The 20,485-nt window shown below is 35.9% G+C and overlaps 1 protein-coding gene across 7 annotated transcripts in view; it reads left to right on the top strand.

The window, feature by feature from the left end:
• The window catches only part of LYPLAL1 (lysophospholipase like 1), a 302,495-nt gene that overhangs the window by 56,689 nt on the left and 225,321 nt on the right, over positions 1-20,485 (top strand). For 5 of the 7 annotated variants that reach the window (XR_008624371.2, XR_010110061.1, XR_008624365.2 and 2 more), the window contains one exon: positions 10,616-10,725. The exons of the other annotated variants lie outside the window; for them this stretch is intronic. The gene's annotated coding sequence lies outside the window, so the exon portion shown is untranslated. The remainder of the gene's footprint in view (positions 1-10,615; positions 10,726-20,485) is intronic. 7 annotated transcript variants of the gene reach the window in all.

Here is a 20,485-nt window from a genome sequence, read left to right as displayed (position 1 = left end):
AAGATACAAGAAAAATATGTATCAAGCTAATCTTATGGCATTAAAGTTTTAAAATGTAATTATAATTAAAGATTAGCAGACAACCTCCTATCCCCAAATATAACAATCTGCCTCCATCTGTGTCTCCTTTAACCCTATTCTATTAACTCAGTTGGTTCTTAATGCCTAAAGTGTTATCTAAATGCTCAGTGAATATTTAAATTCAAAATGTTTGTTCAACTTAAATACTCATGGATTGATGCTTTTTAGAGTGCTGATTGGAAGTTGTTTTTACTAGCCACCGTTCTAGCCCAAGAGCTGAATTCTTAAGACAACCATGCCAGGGCAGTTCTCCCTCCAACATTGTGCCAGACTCACAGAATCCCACTTGACCACCCACCCACATGGGCATTGTTCTGATTCAGAAGTCATTTTTAGAGACTCTCTTAAAAAAATTACTTGTCAAAATGTAATTATATAAATATTTGCAAATAGCTAATAAAAACCATTAACAATGACAGCTAACTCATAGGGCATTTCTAAAAAAATAGAATGTTACTTTTAAATTAGTCCTTCTTGCTGGTATATTGAAATGTTTAGAATTTTAAGTAAATCATCTTTAAGACCCCTTAACAATTCCATACAGATGGAGGGCCGTGTGGGTGAATACCTTGCACACATGGAGATGAGATCCAGATGACAAGAATGTAGAAAGGGTTGTTTGAAACATGTTAGAGGAGAACATTGGAAACATCAAACACTGTGATTGTAAGCAATGGAAATAACTGTCCTAAACTGTAAAACAATGCAAGAACATGAAGATGTCAAAGCCCATGGTATGTTCATTTAGTCATTCTCCGGACTAAAAATATTTGTATTTTCTATCAACAAGAGTTTACCTTGATATATAAATATATTCATGCAAATGTGCATATTAATAAGCACACATGTATGTATATAATATACATATATTGTGTATATATATGTATATGTGGGTGTGTATTTCCATGTATTGAGGTTTTTCAGAGAATGAATGTCACTAGTAAACGGTAGAAAATGTATGTTATTAAACCTTTATTTCCTAATTTTCTTAACAACAACACTAAAGCTAGAAAATAAAAAGGATCATTCATTTTTAAACAGATGGCAAAAACACTCCCTGGGGAAGTCCAACCAGACTGATGTTTTGTCTGCATCAATTTCCCTGTAGACCGTCTGCCATGCTTTGACAAGCTCGGCATGCCTCCCTTACATGTTGAACGTCAATATCTATAGACAACTCTATATATGTTCTCATGAGGGTAAAGGCTATGTCAAATAACTACCAATATGTATATGTAATTATTTTCTATGTGGCATATACTAGCTGTCATATTTTCACTTAATAATAAATGCTTTCAGAAATAGGGACCATTTTGTATTTTTTCTATGTTCTCCATGACACATGTCTTGAGACTATTGTGCCTTCCTATACAATTGAAATTATATATGTTTCTGCCACAGTCATTTTCATACAACTGGCCTTTGGATTTCAGGAGACATGTTTTCTCTTCAAATTCTACATTTTATTATCTTAGCTTTCATACTGTGTTTGTTTTGGAAAGGGTATTTGTACTACCTGTGTTCACCTAAAGTCTGTGAGTTTTTAAGGGAGATATTTATCACATAGATTTGAGACCCCCAAACAACTTAGCTCTTCTATAACTCAACAGTAATACCTGAGCTCAGATAGACTCAGTGCAGTTCATTTAAAAATATAAATACATACATACACACAAACATATATGCATACTTTTTAAAAAAAATAGTGTAATATGAAGTTGGGCCCTTACCCTATACTGTATACAAAAATTAGCTCGGAATGGATCAATGAGGGCTAAACTATAAAATTCTTAGAAAAAAACATAAGAAGAAAGTTTCATGATAATGGATTTGGCAATGATTTCTTGGGTATGACAGCAAAAGCATAAGCAGCAAAAGTAAAAATAGATGGATTAGACTAATCAAAATTACAAACTTCTTTATGTCAAAGGATACTATCAACAAGTGAAATGCACCTATGAAATGGGAGAAAATATTTGCCAATCATTTATCTGATAAGAGATTACAATCTGGAATACATAAAGATCTCCTACAACTCAACTGCAAGAAAACAAATAACCCAGTTAAACAATTGGCAAAGGATTTGAATAGACATTTATCCAAAGAAGATATATAAATGACCAGCAAGCATATGAAAAGATATTCAACATGCCTACTCATTAGGGAAATGTAAATCAAAACCTCAATATATCACTGCCCATCTGATAGGATGGCTACTATTTAAAAAAAAAAAAAGGAAAATAACAAGTGTTTGTGATGATGTGGAGAAATTGAAACCCTTGTGAACTGTTGTGAGGATGTAAAATAATGCTGCCACCATGGAAAACAATATTCCAGTTCCTCAAACAATTAAAAATAGAATTACCTTATGATCCAGTGATTCTTCTTCTTGGTATTCAAAAACGTTAAAAGCAGGGTACACCCATATTCACAGCAGCATTATTCACAATAGCCAGAAGGTGAAGCAACCCAAATGTCCATCAATAGATGAATGGATAAACACAATGTGGCACATACACAGTGTAATATTATTCAGCCTTTAAAATGAAATAACTTCTGACATGCTACTACGTGGATGAACCTTGAAGACATTATGCTAAGTGAAACAAGACAGTCACAAAAGGACAACCACTTATTTGAGGTATCTAGAATAGTTCAACTCATAAAACAGAAAATAGGATCGTAGTTGCCTGGGGATAAAGGAGGGAGTGATAGGGAATTGTAAAACAGGTATAGTTTCAGTTTTGCAGTATGAAAAGCTCTGGAGATTGTTTGCACAATAGTATTAATATACTTAACATACTAAACTATACACTTAAAAATGGTTAAGATGGTAAATTTTGGCCAAGCATGCTGGATCACGCCTGTAATCCCAGAACTTTAGGAGGCTAAGGCATGTGAGTCGTTTGAACCCAGGAGTTCAAGATCAACTTGGGCAACATAGGGAGACCTTGTCTTTACAAAAAAAATTAAAAAATAACTGGGCATGGTGGTGCAAGCCTGTAGTCCCAGCTAGTTTGGGAGGCTGGGGCAGGAGGATGGCTTGAGACCACGAGGTCGAGGCTGCAGTGAGCTGTGATCTGCACCACTGCACCCCAGTCTCAGTGACAGAGAGAGACCCTGTCTCAAAAAAAAAAAGATGATAAATTTTGTGTTATGTGCATTTTAGCACTTTAAATAAAAAAGCCTAACAAAATGCAGTCAGATATCAATAATAATAAAGAAATGCTTTCCAAGGTAGTATAATCTCTGCCTCTAAGTATGACCATACATAGGGAAAAGAAGCTGTGATAAGGATTCTGAAAAAAGAGATGTAATGTGTATGGGTGATGGGGCAGAGGAGGAGAAGTAAAGAAAACATCAGAAAGACTGTAGCATCAGGTCATTTACATTAGGGTTTGAACCTTACTAAGTATTGCTATTTTGGGCCAAGTTCATTAAACATCCTGGTCCCTGACTTCTCCATGTTAAGTGATGATGGTATAAACCTTATAAGATCATTTGAGAATGAATTTATGTATGTGTGTTTGTTAGGTATCCAATACACAGCCTGGAACAAAGAATATACTAATAAATCATTATTACCATAATTATTGCTTATTTTCAAATAAAAATATTTTTGCTTCAAATCAAAATCGTTTTCAGCTTTGCAAAACAAAGTAGTAATATACTAAAAGTTATACTTAATGAATGTAACTCTTATTCATAAGCTATTGAATCAAATTATTATAGAGCCTAAAACCAAATAAACCTGTCTCTATTAGATAACTTCCTTAAGTAATAGTTTCTTTCCCAAACCAAATAAACAATACTCATAGAATACTAAGTATAAAGGATTCCCATACTTATTTATGCACAAAAGATAATGTAATGTTAGTTAGAAATGTTAAAATTTATATTTAGAGAAAATATTGAAAGTTATATAAAATAATAATGAAAATCTGCAGGTCAAACTAGAAGAAAACTATTGCTTCTATATTAATAATTGCCCATCACTCCGAAAACTTATTTTTCTATCTAGTGCTGTAAAACACCTTGAGACATTCATGCCATTCCTATAGAATTTTAAGTTTTGAAATATCTTTTATATAGGTCATTTATATAACATAACATGTGATTGCTGACCTGGTATTTTTATCACTTAGGAACATTTATTCATGTTCACTCAATTGAGTGCACATTGAGCAGTCCCTAAGACAAGTTATAATTACAAACAATGGATAATGTATATGCAGCCTCTAATTTGGAGGCAAACTGAGAATTTCATCTTTTAAAAATTTTTTAAGTTTATTCATTTCTTTATCCCTGTATTTGATGAAATAAGAATATGACAACAATCTGAGCCACTTAAAATTATTACTAAAGTATTAATTTTTCACACTGGCTTACTATGTATATCTTGCATAACATAATACAAGATCTGTCATTTGTTTACATTATAATTCACTTTGACCAAGATATCCTGAAGAAAATTGTAGATTGATTTAATTAAAATATTATTGGGGCTTGACTGCAGAACACATGCTTTGAGATGGCTGACAAGACACTTTGCAGAAGCTTGAGATAACCATACTATTAAATCACATACTAACCAATGTATTTGTTCATGGCTGCATAGGTAAGCAAAAATGTAAACATCTGAAACATAAAGGTGACATTCTTAAAACAGAAAACTTTTTGCACTGAGAACATAACTTTCTAAAGTTAATAACAAGGGATCCTTGATTACTACCAGACCCCTCTGAAAGGGAAAGTGAGGCTGTCAAGCCAAGCATTTTTTACAGGACATAATTTAATTACCTATGGATCAATGTGGAAGAATAGGCTGGGATCTGACTTGACATCAATGCACTTTTAATATTTCAGATAATGTATTTTACATTCAGTTTTGGAATATGTGCCATGACCAAACATGTTTTTGCAGAGTAGAACAGAAATCAAGACTGCCATTTCTACTACATGCGTACGCACATATAGGGTGTATTCAAAAACAGAATTGCCTACTTCCTACATGGTTTTCTAAGGCATTCATTATCTATGTGAGCCCCTAAATTCAAGTATAGTCTTGGCATGAGGAAGATTTTTCGATGCCAATATGGAGATTAAGTACACTATGCTTGCTTTATACATGAATTTCCAGCATTTAATAAAGTTCCTGTCTACTTTCAGTGCATTTTTGTAAGGAGCCCAGAGAGTAAGTTGACCTTGTGAAGTTCCATTATCCAGGAGAGGACCAAAGACATGGTTCTGAGGTCGGGCATTTGTTTGGTGTTTCAACAATATTGTTTTCATTATAGTGAGCTTAAATAAGCATTAGCAGCCTTTCTATCAAGGAAATTAGTCCTTATGTGAAGGACCTATAAATAAAATTGTTATACAGTGGAATAATAGGAGCATGTAATGAAACTTGATTTCTAGCCAAACAAACATATGGACATTAAAAATAAAAAAAGGAAAATGTTCACTACATGGGTCCCATGTGGGATGATTGAAGCCATCCACTAACATCTGGATTCTATACATTTAGGAGCACTAGATTCTTTCAGGCAGGAGACTGCTCTTACTATCTAGGAGTGTTGGATGTGAGAAGATGTGGTTTCTTGCGGAGGAGGAGAGGCTAAGTTTTCAACAGTTACCACACTTTGGTTTAACACATTTTAATGGATAGTGTAATATTAAGTGTCATGACATAAGCAGTGTTAGTAATTACAGCCTTAGCTATTATCTCAAAGCAAGTAATGATACCTCCATTTTGTATAAAGAGTGACTTTACAAATATCTGCATGGTTTTAGTTGTCTGTATCAGACCTCTTGTTAATTTCCTATATTCGTTTTTACTTTCAGGCATTAAGTCATTCAAAACCTTTATGGAATCCCTAACTGTCAATAAGACGTTCTCTTAAGAAATAAAAGTATATCACTTTATCTACCAAAACAGTCCATTCATTCCTAAAATCCTAGAAACAATATTTTCATATACCTCTGAGTTTTCCTAGTCTTCTGTGACAGTGTAAAGTATCAAAATAGTGAACTATAGTTGGATAGTCTACTTGAACTTTTTATGAATTTTAAAAACAGTGAAATACCAGTTGCCTGTAAGAGAAATCACCTTAAAAAAATTTTAACTTCTGGGGTACATGTGCAGGATGTGCAGGTTTGTTACATAGGTAAACGTGTGCCATGGTGGTTTGCTGTACCTATCAACCCAACACCTCGGTATTAAGCCCAACATGGATTAACTATTTTTCTTGATGCTCTCCCTCCCCCACACCCCCTGACAGGCCCCAGTGTGTGTTGTTCCCCTCCCTGTGTCCATGTGTAAGAGAAAGCACTTCAGTTGTTTTTTTTTTGTTATTGTTGTAGCACCTAAAATTGTATTGGTCCATAAAAATGCTAAATAAAAAATAATTCTGTTAACTAAAATTTCCCACTGAGTATTTTGACAAGAAGAAATTAATGGTTAAGACAACATAAAAAGTCAGCTCAGCACAAATGAATATGCACACTCATTGGAAATTTCCTACTACACATTTGAGGCTGAGAATATTTTAGTGAGCTATTGTGCTAAATAAGTCGTCAGCAGAATAAAATACATGGATTACTATATGTTTCAAATTTCACTGTTTAAATATTTTATACTTTATTTTCAGTGCAACGGAAATGTATCCCTTTCTTTTTCAAGTAACATTGATGTGGATTATATATTAACCAAGCCATGACTCTTAACAAAGACTCAGACTCTGTGTGTGGGAGAAAAAAGCCTGGGGAAAAGTTTTCAACAGTTACCAAAGATTTTGTCAACACATTTTATTGGATAATGTGATACAAAGTTTCATCAGATAGGTGGTATTAGTAATTACAACATATGACACCATCTCAGAGCAGTAATGGTGACTCCATTTTGTAAAGAGTTATATTTGTTATCTTGTTGCTCGGTCTACTTTGATAAAGAACTTTCTACTTTTCTTCTTTTCTCCTTTTGTCTAGTTTTTGTCTGTTTGTTGTTGTTGTTTTGTTTTGTTTTTTTCAAATTTCAACTTAGACTTCTCTTCCTCCAGGAAGCTTTCTGGGAACACCAAGACTGAGATAGGCTCCCCTGGGTTTTATCATAGCACCTTATGCTTCCTGTTTTATGGCACCTACATTATAATTCTTTATTAATATTCTCTTCACCTGTCCCACAGTCACCTCAGCAATTTATGCTCCATTAGGGCAGGACTGTCTCACTGGTAACTTTATCCCCAGCATCTAGCACAATCCCTGGCCTAGACAAGTTGCCTAATATATGCTTATTGAATGACTGAAGTCATGAATGAAGGAAAAATAAATGAATGGGACATCTATGCACCTGGCTTTTAGACTTTGCCATTATTGCATGGCTTTTAGCAAATCACTGAATATGTCTCAGCCTTAGTTTCCTCAAGTTCCAACTGAGCAGTGCAAGCAAGATGATTTCTGAAAGCTTGGTGGATCTAAACTTTTTTTTTTTTTTTTTTTTTAGACAGAGTCTCGCTCTGTCGCCTAGGCTGGATCGCCCCGGCTGGAGTGCAGTGGCGCAATCTCGGCTCTCTGCAACCTCCACCTCCCGGGTTCACGCCATTCTCCTGCCTCAGCCTCCCGAGTAGCTGGGACTACAGGCACCCGCCACCGCGCGCGGCTAATTTCTTTCTTTTTTTTTTTTTTTAGTAGAGACGGGGTTTCACTGTGTTAGCCAGAATGGTCTCTATCTCCTGACCTCGTGATCTGCTCGTCTCGGCCTCCCAAAGTGCTGGGATTACAGGCGTGAGCCACTGCGCCCGGCCTAAACTTTTAATGTTTCTGTGATGACCCCTTTGGAATAATCCTTTCTTCAGAGTACTATTTCATTTGCCTGAGATATGTTTTCTAGAACTTCATACACCATGTTGAGGAAAACTTGCTTCTATAAGCAAATTGATAGCTAATAATCCAGATATAAAGCCTTTGTTTAGCTTCTGGGGCCAGGTCTGGAACCACTGCAGACTTTGTACATACTCTCTGCTCTACAATGTTGAGATCATCAGAGAAAATCAAATAGAAAATAATAAAATAAAATAGGCCCTTACTTTACCCATACCAGCACAGATAAACAACAATATAAACCTCAACTTATTTAAAATTGTCATTAACCATTTTAAAAATAAAACAAGATAATTGGACTGTGAAGATGAACATATGATCTCATTACTATTGTTTAGATAAATATGTTTTGGGCATTTTCTATATGAATTCACCTAAAACGTAATCAGAGAAGATACTATTTTTAAAATATGGCAAATATATCTTGAGTATAGAATGACTGACCTTGAGAAGGTGTTCAAAGATGTGTGGATTATGTGCTGATGAGGGTTTGTCCCAGGAAATTTGTGCATCAAGATAATTACTTTAATTATTTTCTATTTCTCTGTCATAACCCCCCTCCTATCCCTCTCCTTTCTGATAGCCAGGGAGACTATCAGATGATAATAGCTAACATTCATTCAGGATTTACTTTGTGTCAGGCACTGTGCCAGGAAATATATTATTATTTCCAGTTTACAAATTAGAAAATTATAAAATAAATGAGAGAGCTGGGATTTGAACATACGCTATCTGAACAAAGCCCAGATGTGCAGTTACTACTGTGCTGCCTTGGCAATCTGCTAGCCCTTAGTGCATTTCCAGAATCCAGCACAGGTCCTGGTACACAGTAGGTACTAAGTTTATGTTTGCTGAATTAGTAAGTTAGTAAATGGATGAGTAGGTAGCATTCCAGAAGTAGAAGGGAAGACCAGAAATATGAAGATACTTCAGAGAGTTGGTCAAGATGACAATGAAATTTTCTTTATGGAAGAAGCACTATCGGGATATAGAGAAAAATTTTTGTTCATAGAAGTATGTTTGTGATTTGCAATGTGTGTGTTTTCTTGTGTCAGCACATATAATAGTTTAAACATAATTAGATCTAAAGCTCAAAGTGAGATTTAGGTATTATATTCCAATTTATAGTCAACTAAATGTGACAATATAAACTCCTGACAAGTAAGGATTATAATGGCAGTCTTGGCAGATCTTCAAGTATGCTGCTAGAATACATCACAATATTTTAACTCTCTCCATATTTAGGCCTGGAATAAAGTTAAATTACAGCATTTTCCTTACAGACATTTAATCCAATAATTATTACTGAATCTGTTCAGTTGCTCATTTTTATGTGATCACTAGACTTTTCCCTGCTCATCAGATGGTAATCAACGGATTTGCCAAAGATTCAGTGAGATGCAATGTTTTTACCTAGGGTGAAGAAAAGGTCACAGTATTTCTACTATCATTAAACCTTGTCAAACAATGAATCCAATGGAAAAGACAATATGATGCAGTCTGAAATGTTGAGGTCCTGGTTCTAAGACACATGGAAAAATATAAAGTTGATTTCATAGCATATTACACTACAGTTGTATGTCTGTGTGGTTTTCATAGCCCAGCTGGGAAAGAGTGGCTGCTGGAAGACTTTGAAATCACGTGTGCCCTTGTACATTCTCCTGGACCTAAGAATGGCAATGGAAGTAAATTAGTGAAGTATGTCATGGAAATGGCCTAGAGAAATATAACTTATAAATATCTGCATATTGAAAATACATACTTTTAAACAAGCATGGAAAAATCTTTAGAATTCTCAGTGGTATAGCTTTAAAATGAAACTGACATGACAAAGTGACAGACCTAGGGTTTTATATAATTTTGGAAGATTTTCTACAAAATGCATTGAAATAAAATTCCATTGCATAATGACAAAACTATGGTCCACACGCTTAAACTGGAACATGTACAGATCCTTAAGTTTATTTGTATATAGGCTAATTTCCCTTCCCATTTATGGTTATTTGAAAATATTGTTAAAATTTAAGCAGAACTATAATATCAAGAAGAAAATAAGGAAATAACTTTTTGCTCCCTATGATTTTAAATTATAAAAGCCAAATTCCCCAAAATGAATACTTTAGCACTAAATTCTCATGTTTCATTCTTTTTCAATAAAATTGTTTTCAATTAGTTCAAGTAATATTTATTATGTACGGACAGTACGCTATAGTTGAGTTCCAAGAACTAAGAAAATTGGGTGGTCTTTTGTGTAAGAGACTGCCTAAATTTTCCAATTCCATTCTCTCTTCCTGTGCACACGGAAGACTACATTGGACTCTTTCCCAATGGAACGTGGGTACAAATGATGTCCACCACTTCTAGGCCTGATCCTTAAAATGTCACCTGGGTGCAGTGGCCTACATCTATAGTCCAGCTATTCAGGGACGCTTAGGCAGAAAGATCACTGGAGCCCAGGGGTTCAAGGCTGCAGTGAACTATGATCATGCCACTGCACTCCAGCCTATCTCAAAATATCGATATATATCTATATATATCTATATTATATATATAAATAAATATATATAATCTTTCTCTCTCTCTCTCTCTCTCTCTCTCTCTATATATATATATATATATGGATTTTTCATGATATTTCCACTGTTGACATGGCCAGAAGGAAAGATATCAATGATGGTGATACCACTAAATAGAAGCATCTTGGATCTTACTATTTGGAGTAGAACCACACGAGGAGAAGCCATCCAACCTACATAAGACTATGACGTGAGCAAGAAATACAATTTTATTATATTATCTATTGACACTGCGAGAAGTTTGTTTATAATAGCTAGTTTTAATTTTCCTAACATATGCAAGAAAACTTACATTAGGTGGAGTTAATGGTAAAATAAAAGCCTGAATAATACAGCATTGACCTAGAATTTGGGCATGAGCTTTCCAGAAACAAAGCAAGCTGGATAGCTAGAAATCCTTACCTTCTTGGGTTGTAAATTCTAATTATATCTAGACATCAAAGAATGAGAGTTAAGACTTCTGAGCCACATTGACCCAGTACAATTTCTCAGTTTAATAAAGTAACTGAGAGCTGTCAATGGAAGAGACCACTACTCACTTTCTAAAATAAACTTCCTAAAATAAAAATCTGAAATTATTACTTACTAAGAAATGGAGATCTGTGCTTGTGAGATAGAAAATCCATATAGAGAGTTTGGGAAACCATGGAGTTAAGGACTTGGCAGATTTTCAGAAACAGAGTTTGGAGATTGATTTTTAGCTAGGAAGTGAGGAAGACTGTTGTCAATTGGCTGTCTTTCAGAGGGTTGTTAACTGGAGTGAAGGTGGTGTTGACCAGCTGGCTTTTAAAGTGTGATTACAGATGCAAAGTTGTCATTGATTAAATAGGATGGATTTAAAACTAATTTGAGTTGTTACTGGCTTTCTGTGGCCAGTAAACAGAAAACAGTCTATTTTTTCTTAGGAGATCAATCTCTGATAAAATTTAAAATATGTTTTTTTTAACCTTTGGTTAAAGGTAGTTTTAAAATAGGTGCTATTAAGTTCAGAGGGTAAGGCATCAAAGTGAGAAAGCAAAATATATCAGGCTAAGAACTATGTCCTGAGAGGGATTTGGAGTGGGGTTATTGACCAGTACTATTGACTATTCAACTGACTGGAAGCAAATAGATCAGAAGCCTACTAAGGTTTTGAAGTAATTTATATTGCCAGAGAAACCATGAAGATGGACTTAAACCAACCACTGGTCTCCAACCTTCTGTTATTACAAAGTTGGCATACTACCCCATGTCCACCTCCAAACAGTCCAAGGAGACCAGGAAGAACCTAGCAGAGAACAGGCCAGGGGTCATGGAGAATGATGGACAAAGTAGTCCCTTCCAGAGACAGAAGCAGGGCCTATTCAGAGCACTTCTACATGCCTGCAGTAGAGACCTTTACAATGCCTGCCTTGCTAGATTCCATCACTGCTATGGAATAGTAACTGCTTTGTGCCTCTCACTCCTTATTTTTCTAAATGGAAACTTTAATTATGGCTTATTATGTCCCTGTTCCATCATTGTGTATTGGTTGGGAGTATGTAGTAGCCACAAAATTGACTCACAATGAATCTTGCTATAAGAATTACTAAAGAAAATAGTTGAAAAAATTATATATATAATTAATATATATAAATAAATATAGTTGTAAAAAATTAATATAGTTTTAGAACTAAAATCTCAGATGATATTTATAAGATATTTGGAGACGGGCAAATAACAGTGGAAATTAAGAATTTGGCATAACAATTTTTGGTTGCATTTACAGTGTTTCTGAGTCAGGCCTGCAGACTGGAGTTTAAACTGTAAAAGCATTTCAGTCCTATGTGGGCTAAGGAGCACCGGTGTGTGTCAAACCAGGCATCCGCAGGTTGTGCTAGATCAGCTGTTCCACATTTTAGCTTTTCTTATAACTGCAATCCGAAACAGGGGAAAGAATGGCTGGAAGGGAGTGCCAGCCTCTTGGATTCATGTAGTTTGGCCACAGGTTTTTACTGCCCAAACATGTGTCTCTAGGTCACTCTACATTTATGAATTTCCTAAGTTCTGATCATGGCTGTGGATTTCAGAGAGATTTACAACACGGTGGCTTTACCAACAGAATGGTGATCAATTTTGTTTATACATAATTTTTAATGGAAATATATTTTGGAATTGAAGAAATAGAAACCAAAAACAATTGAATTTTCACAAGTCCAAAGACAAAGAGGACAATTAAGAAGGCCTGTGTCTAGAAGAACACTGTCTCCAGAAATCAATTTTAATCAAAAAATGAAGGAAGGATTAGAAGCTTTGAGTCCTATGCTTTGGCCTTACTATTATAAAGGAGCAAAGAGGCAGTAAGAATAAAAACAAAATAAAGGAAGAGCAGGTTTATTAAGCTGGAGGAAGAAATATTTCCTTAGGAAAATTGTTGAGGTTGTAGGCAGGTTAGGCAAGCATGATGGAGAAAAGGAGATCTGAGAGGATATGCTAGAGTTTTGCAAAGGGAAAAGGAGGTGTGCCCAGCTACACATAGCTGTTTAAAAAAATTTTTTTTAAAAGGTCCCGGCGCAGTGGCTCATGCCTGTAATCCCTGCACTTTGGGAGGCCGAGGTGGGTGGATCACCTGAGGTCAGGAGTTCAAGACCAGCCTGGCCAACATGAAAACCCAGTCTCTACTAAAAATACAAAAAATTAGCTGGACGTGGTGGTGGGTGCCTGTAATCCCAGCTACTTGGGAGGCTGAGACAGGAGAATCGCTTGAACCTGGGAGGCAGAGGTTACAGAGAGCCTAGATCGCACCACTGCACTCCAGCCTGGGGGACGAGAGCAAAACTCCATCTCAAAAAAAAAAAAAAAAAGGATTTGGGAGGTAGGGAGGTAGGGGAGGGCTTTTTTAAGTTACTAACAAATCCAACAAAATGACCAAAACTCACAGAAATGTACAAGAGGAAAGCAGGCAAGATCTCGGAGAGAAGCCTAAAATGAATCCCCTCAGAGGGACCATAATCAGAAAACTATCGATATGAGCCTTTTAAAAGTTTCTGGTAGAGTCCATAAATGCAATTGGAAAACCAATGCTCAAAGACTGAGGATTATTAAGTGACCTTCACGATGACATAGTTATAGTAAGTGAGGGATGCAGTTATTGCCTATGCCTTGAAAAAACATGCCCAATAAGAAATATAAAGAAAGGCACAGGGAAGTGAAAATACTGAAGGAAAGCCAGGTAGGGCAGTGGTTTATAGAGTAGGTCTGGATGTTGGTCTGATAGGAGAATGCCTCTTGGGTAGAACTGTGTAACACTCATGATTGAGATAGTGCAAGTTATTTAAGACCCGGAAAATTCCACAGTGGAGGAGGGATACTGCCTGGTAGAGCACATGGCAGAGGGATTGCCCCTAATAGGAGACAGGTGTCGGAAGCATCATCAGCTTTCTCAGTGAGGACTGTATGGAAGGGAATTCTCCAGCTGGTGCACACTTGGGGATTAGGAAAAATGTTCCTAAAAGTCAGATTTCATTGTTCTTACAATTCCAAACCAGGCTTCATGGTAGAAACCACAATATATGTTATAAAAGACCACTTGTGGCTGGGCACAGTGGCTTACATCCGTAATCCCAGCACTTTGGGAAGCCGAAGTAGGCAGATCACCTGAGGTCAGGAGTCGGAGACCAGACTGGCCAACATGGTGAGACCCCATCGCTACTAAAAATATAAAAAGTTAGCCAGACATCGTGGTGCATGCCTGTAATCCAAGCTACTTGGGAGGCTGAGGCAGGAGAATCACTTGAACTCAGTAGGTGAAGGTTGCAGTGAGATGAGATCATGCTACTGGAAAAAAAAAAACAAAAACAAAAAAACCACTTGCCACAAATTTCTTCCTTTCTCTTCCTTCCTTCCTGCTTTCCTTTTTTCCTTGCTTCTTTATTCTTTCTTTCCTTCCTCCCTCCCTCTTTTTCTTTTTTCCTTCTCTTTCCTTTTCTTTCTCCTTTCCTGCCTTCCTTCCTCTTTCTTTCTCTTTCTTTCCCTTCCTTTCTTCTGTTCTTTTTTCTTCTTTTGCTTCCTGCCTCCCTCCTTCCCTCCCTCCCTCTTCCATTCCTTCCTTCCTTCCTTCCTTTCTTCCTTCTACAGTTCAGATCCTTAGAGGGAGCTCATTTACCATATCACATTACAGTTTCAGAATTACAGGGTAAAAAGGGGAAATCAAGTTGCAACTTAGAATTGCTTAAACAGCCTAGTCAGGGAAGATGAGTACCTCGGGATGTTTTAGTCTGCCCTATGTCTGGAGTCCAAAGGGAACCTCATCCATTCTCTGCTGTGATTGCTAAGGAATCCCTTAGCAACCCCCAACTCAACACAGGCATTGAAATAAGAATGATAAATTGGAAGAATGAGTTTCAGATTTAAATGGTTGTGAACTTACATTTAACTGCATTTTAACTTATATGAGAGCAAGAGAAGTTTTACTTTAATCATATCCTGCAGATTTGATAATAAAAAGACTTTATAATCAAATTTGAAGTGGACCTGTGTAAGTGGAAGATCTGTATTGTGTACAACTGGAGAATGTATGAAAGAAGGATCTATATTGTATCATGTTATTTTATGCTTTATCTCTGGTAAGCTATATTGAATTACATTCCTCAACAGAATTTGAAGTAGGAAATAAGAGTAAGGAGATAATTTCATCCTATAATGAATTTAGGCCTGGAGTTAATTTGATTAATATAAAATTCGACCCATTTCAGTGGCTTCTGCTGACAAAATCTAAACTGCACACTGTGGACTCGAGTCGATAAACAACAGAGAGACTAAGACTTCATGAAGTTAGGAGATGGACCATCATGAGGGAATATCCTCTGTGTGTCGGGGGATGTGGGGAGTTAGCCATATCTTTGGTTCATGTTAGGTTTAATGGTTAACAAATTAAAATGCTAAAGAATGTTATGAGTGAACCTCTTTTCCCTTTTGTTTTCTGATTTTCTGCAAAACTTCTGTTCACATAGAAATCCTGGTTTTGTGCCCCATCTTCTCCTTGCCCCATGAAAGAGAATGGAGTTATCTGATTGGCAGATGCCATCCGTGGTCCGTATTTCTCAACTGAGTAGAAACTGACTCACTAAAAGGCAGCAAGCCCCAGATCAATAAGAGGCAGAAATCTTATCCTCTAGTGATACTGCAGGATCCTCTAATGAGATCCTGTAGGCAAGCTGACCCAAGGTCTAGACTTAGACTTCATTAACATATCTAAAGTCATGTTATCCAATCGGCTTTATTAGTACTAAAGCTGACATTTCTATCTTTATCTAGGTCTGATTTCTCAAATGTATCTGAACATGAGAGGAGAGGAAAAAAGATATTATTTACTGATTCCTTCTTATGCATCCTGCATTCTCACCCTAACCTGGAGTGGCTGACACCAGAACTCTCTCCCTTTATGACGAGCAAATGCCCCGTTTACAAGTAGACAACCTTAATTTACATTGTTTTTCTTTTGGAGACAGGGTCTCACCCTGTTGCCCAGGCTCAAGTGCAGTGGCACGATTATGGCTCACTGCAGCCTTGATCTCCAGTGTTCAAGTGATCCTCCCACCTCAGCCTCCTGAGTAGCTGGGACTACAGCACATGCCACCATGCCCAGCTAATTGTTGTATTTTTTGTAGGGATGGAGTTTCACCATATTGCCCAGGCTGGTCTCAAATTCCTGGGCTCAAATGATCCTTCTGCACTGGCCTCCCAAAATGCTGAGATTTCAGGCCTGAGCCACTGTGCCCGGCCTAACTTACACTTTCTATAAAATAAAGAAACATGTAATGGGAAGGCCGGAACCTTAAATTGAAAAACACCTAAGTTAAACTGCTGGCCCATTATGATGTGACTGTGAGCACATACACCTTCTTCCCTGTATCTGTTTTCTCATTTGAAAAGTGAGGATAATATCTCTCTGGCAAGACTATTTTGAATATTAAAATAGACATGTAATTATGTGCCTAATATCACATCTGGTGCAGTAGATATTAAGCAAAAGATTATTCTTTGTTAGCAATTATAACTACTTCTTAAGCAAAATCAAATTTTCATGATAATGTGTTGCATTTTCTAGTACATTATAGTCAATAAATGTTCATTCCTTTTACTCCAGACTTACACTCTGACGAATGAGTAATAGAATCCAAAGTAAAGAAATTTTGTTTTGTTTGTTAAATTAAAAAGTGCAATGCAAAAATCTTATAAAGAAACATCTGTCAAGTGAAATTCATAAGTTTCTTTACTTGAGAAAGTTCTAGTTTGTGCTTCATTATTTATGGTACAGGTTTAAGATCATGTTGGGTGGCCCAGCTGTTTCTCCTGTTCATTAGGAACGCTGGGCACTGCATACTTCTTAAATCCAAAAGCAATAGCTCTTTCCCTTATGATCCAGCTCAAGATGTAGTTAGAGTTAGCTGGACCAAAGGCTGAGTAGGACTATTAACCAGAACTAGGCTCTGCTTCTCCAACTTTGCATGCTTTCTGTGGTTTATAATGTGATTGGTAACCAGGAAAGCTCAATATGACTATGTGGGTTAAAATGTATGCAGAATAATAAACAACAGCTTCAGCTTAGGAGAGGCACCATGTTTATTCAAGAATATGACATGATAGCAGTTGGCTTCTGGCATATGAGTTCTCTCTTAAGGCAAAAATCAAATGACCCATGTTAGACTTTTTTTTATTAAAGCCTCATGAACATGGTGCTTAGTTGATTTTTAGAAGAAATCAATGAGAAATGTAGGTGAGTACAAGGGAAAAGGGTAGAGAGGGTTAAAAAAAACCCATGAAAACATGAAATCAACTTTAGGGATTTTTTTAATCCTTGAAAAAGTAATATTACTGAATCAAATGATAGTCTTTCTATTAAGAAAACACTATACCACTTCTCAAAGTATTTCTTAATATGCATCTAAAGTTTCATTGTTAAAGAGTCAAATTTTCCAAATCAGAGAAAAGTATTACTTCATGGTTCCCAAGTTTCCAATCACTTAACATATGAAACATTGAAGTTTAAGAGTCAAATGCTCCAAGTGAAAAGCATCTGTTTGATGTCGACGAGGTCCTGACAAATTCAATGTTAAAAGACTCTTTGTGCTGCTCTTTGAAAATATATCACTTTATAATAAATCTCTGGGCTCTGACACTCTTGGTGATGAGGTTTGCTTTACAGACTTATGCAAGAGGATGTTTGCCACACCTGGCACTTTGTGAGATGAGAGTGGCAGATTTTAAAACAGAAATTAACATAGAGCTTCAGGTTTAGATGCTGACCTAAGTGCCTTTATTTTCTTTAAATTTGAGACATATATTATCAGAAGGGTGAAGGTTCTCTCCTCTCCTATCTGATTTTTGATATCTCCTTTATTTCCAGGAAAGGAGTTATCAAATTATAAAGCATGCCAGGAATTAAAGCTGTTGAAAATTTAATTATGAAAGTTGTCAAGACTGTGTCATTATGGCACTAATAACTTCAGATTGTTGGTAACGATTATTTCAGCCATTGTGGGGACTGGCTTATTTGCACAGAGACTGCATTCGATGTAAAATTTTCTATTTTGTGGTTGCTTCAGGGCGTGAAGGCTATAGTAAAAATAAATAGCTTACTCAACATTGAAGAGTATTGTGATGATGAATTAGACACCTAAAATTAGCATACTTCTTTAAAATATTATATGTTCAGTATAGAACCTTTAGACACCACAGATAAACGCAAAGAAAATAAATCCTATAATCTAGAAACAAGCGCTTTGGCATACACTGATTTCTCCTTACACACACAAATTCACAAACACACAGAAATATGTATATGTCTTTAAAAAAACATGTACCCCTTCACAAATTGTCCAAGACAGTGGTTGTATTCAAATAATATATTGGGACCATTATTCACTTTCTCTCTCTCTTTTTCTCTCTGGTGTGTGTGGGCTTGCACACACACATATATTCATATTAATGGTTGCATATTTCATTATGTGTATATCTCACAATGAAACCATCACGTAGCTAAAGAACTAGATGGTCATCAGTGACTTACATATACTCTCAGGCTTCTCACCTATTTCATTCCTTTTCCCTCCACTATCACAAGTCTCCCGGCCTTCTATCATTCTTTCCCTTTAAAAAAATAAACTATACACACACGCACACAGTATGTGGCTTATTTTCTCTGGTATTTGGCCTTTGTAAAAATGGGATCATCTTGTTAATGGCCCTCTTTCATCACTCAACATTATGTTTAAAGATTCATTCATAATACTGAATGTAATTCACTCCTGTGTAATATTCCATAGTGTTAAAATGCCACCATTTCTCCATTCTGCTATTGATGGACATTTGAGTTGTTAGGGATTTGTGTGTGTGTGTGTTGCTCTTACGAGCACCACTGACATGAATATTCTTATGCATGTCTCTTGATGTGCAAAAATATCAAGGAGTGAAAATGCTGGATCATAGGTGATGCTAATGTTTGGCTATACAATAAAATATCAAATTATTTTTCAAAGTGAATTCTATCAATTTACACTCTCATGCAAATCATACAAAAGTGCATGAAAGTACTAGTTGCTTCATATTGTTGCCCACCCTTGGTAATTTCTATCTTTTCTCATTTTAGCACTTGTTGTTTTGCTTTAGTGGTATGCACTGTGCTTTAATTAACATTTCGCTCATAACTAGTGAAACTGAACACTTATTTGCGTGTTGATAGACATTGGGATATTTACTTTTCTAAAGTGTCTGCTCATATCTTTTGTCCATTTCCCATTTGCTTTTTGTTTGTTTAATTGTAAGAATTTTAAAGATCATAATCTGAGTTTATCGTTGCACAAACTGGTGACATATAGTCTCCCATTCTTTGCTTTTTCACTCTCTTTGTGATGTCTTGATAAATTAAGAAACTACTAATTTTAATTTAAGCCAATTTATTAATTTTCTTGTTTATGTTTAGCATCTTTTGAGTAGCACCAGTGGTGTTAAGGAAATATTTTTGTCTACACCAAAGTCACAAAGTTATTCTTCTGTGTTTAAAAGCTTAAGTATATTACTCTTTAGGTCTATATTCTATATAATTCGATTTTTGTATATGGTATAGAAGGAATCAAGATTCACTTTTTTCTGTATGGATATTCAACTTACATAGAACCATTTACTGAAATGATTACCCTTTCCCTACCACACTGCCCTGTTACCCTTGTTGTAATCTTGTGACCACATATCTGTGTTTGTTTCTATTCCCTCTGTTCTTTTGGCCTATTCTTGAAGCGATGGCTCAAAGCATTAATTAGTATCATTTTATAATAAGTCTTGAGGCCTTGTGGCATAAGTCTTGGCATTGTATTTCATTTTTATTTTAACTTTTATTTTAGGTTTGAGGGTACATGTGAAGGTTTGTTACATAGGTAAACATGTGTCATGGGGGTTTATTGTACATATTATTTCATCAGACATTATTTTCTTCATGTGTTAGTTTGTTAAGGATATTCTTCTCCGGCTTTATCCATGTCCCTGCAAAAGACATGATCTCATTCTTTTTGTGGCTGCATAGTATTCCATGGTGTATACATACCACATTTTCTTTATCCAATCTGTCATTGATGGGCGTTTAGGTTGATTTCACATCTTTACTATTGTGAATAGTGCTGCAATGAACATTCACATGCATGTGTCTTTATGATACAATGATTTATATTCCTCTGGATATATACCCAATAATGGGATTGCTGGGTAAAATGTTAGTTCTGCTTTTAGCTTTTTTGAGGAATCGCCATACTGCTTTCCACAATGATTGAACGAATTTACACTCCCACCAACAGTGTAAAAGTGTTGCCTTTCTCTGCAATCTTGCCAGCATCTATTGTTTTTTGGCTTTCCAATAATAGCCATTCTGACTGGTGTGAGATAGTATCTCATTATGGCTTTGATTTTCATTTCTCTAATGATCAGAGATAGTGAATTTT

Source organism: Pan paniscus, chromosome 1, assembly GCF_029289425.2.
Source record: "Pan paniscus chromosome 1, NHGRI_mPanPan1-v2.0_pri, whole genome shotgun sequence".
Classification (NCBI taxonomy): domain Eukaryota; kingdom Metazoa; phylum Chordata; class Mammalia; order Primates; family Hominidae; genus Pan; species Pan paniscus.
This window is presented reverse-complemented; position numbering and strand designations above follow the sequence as displayed.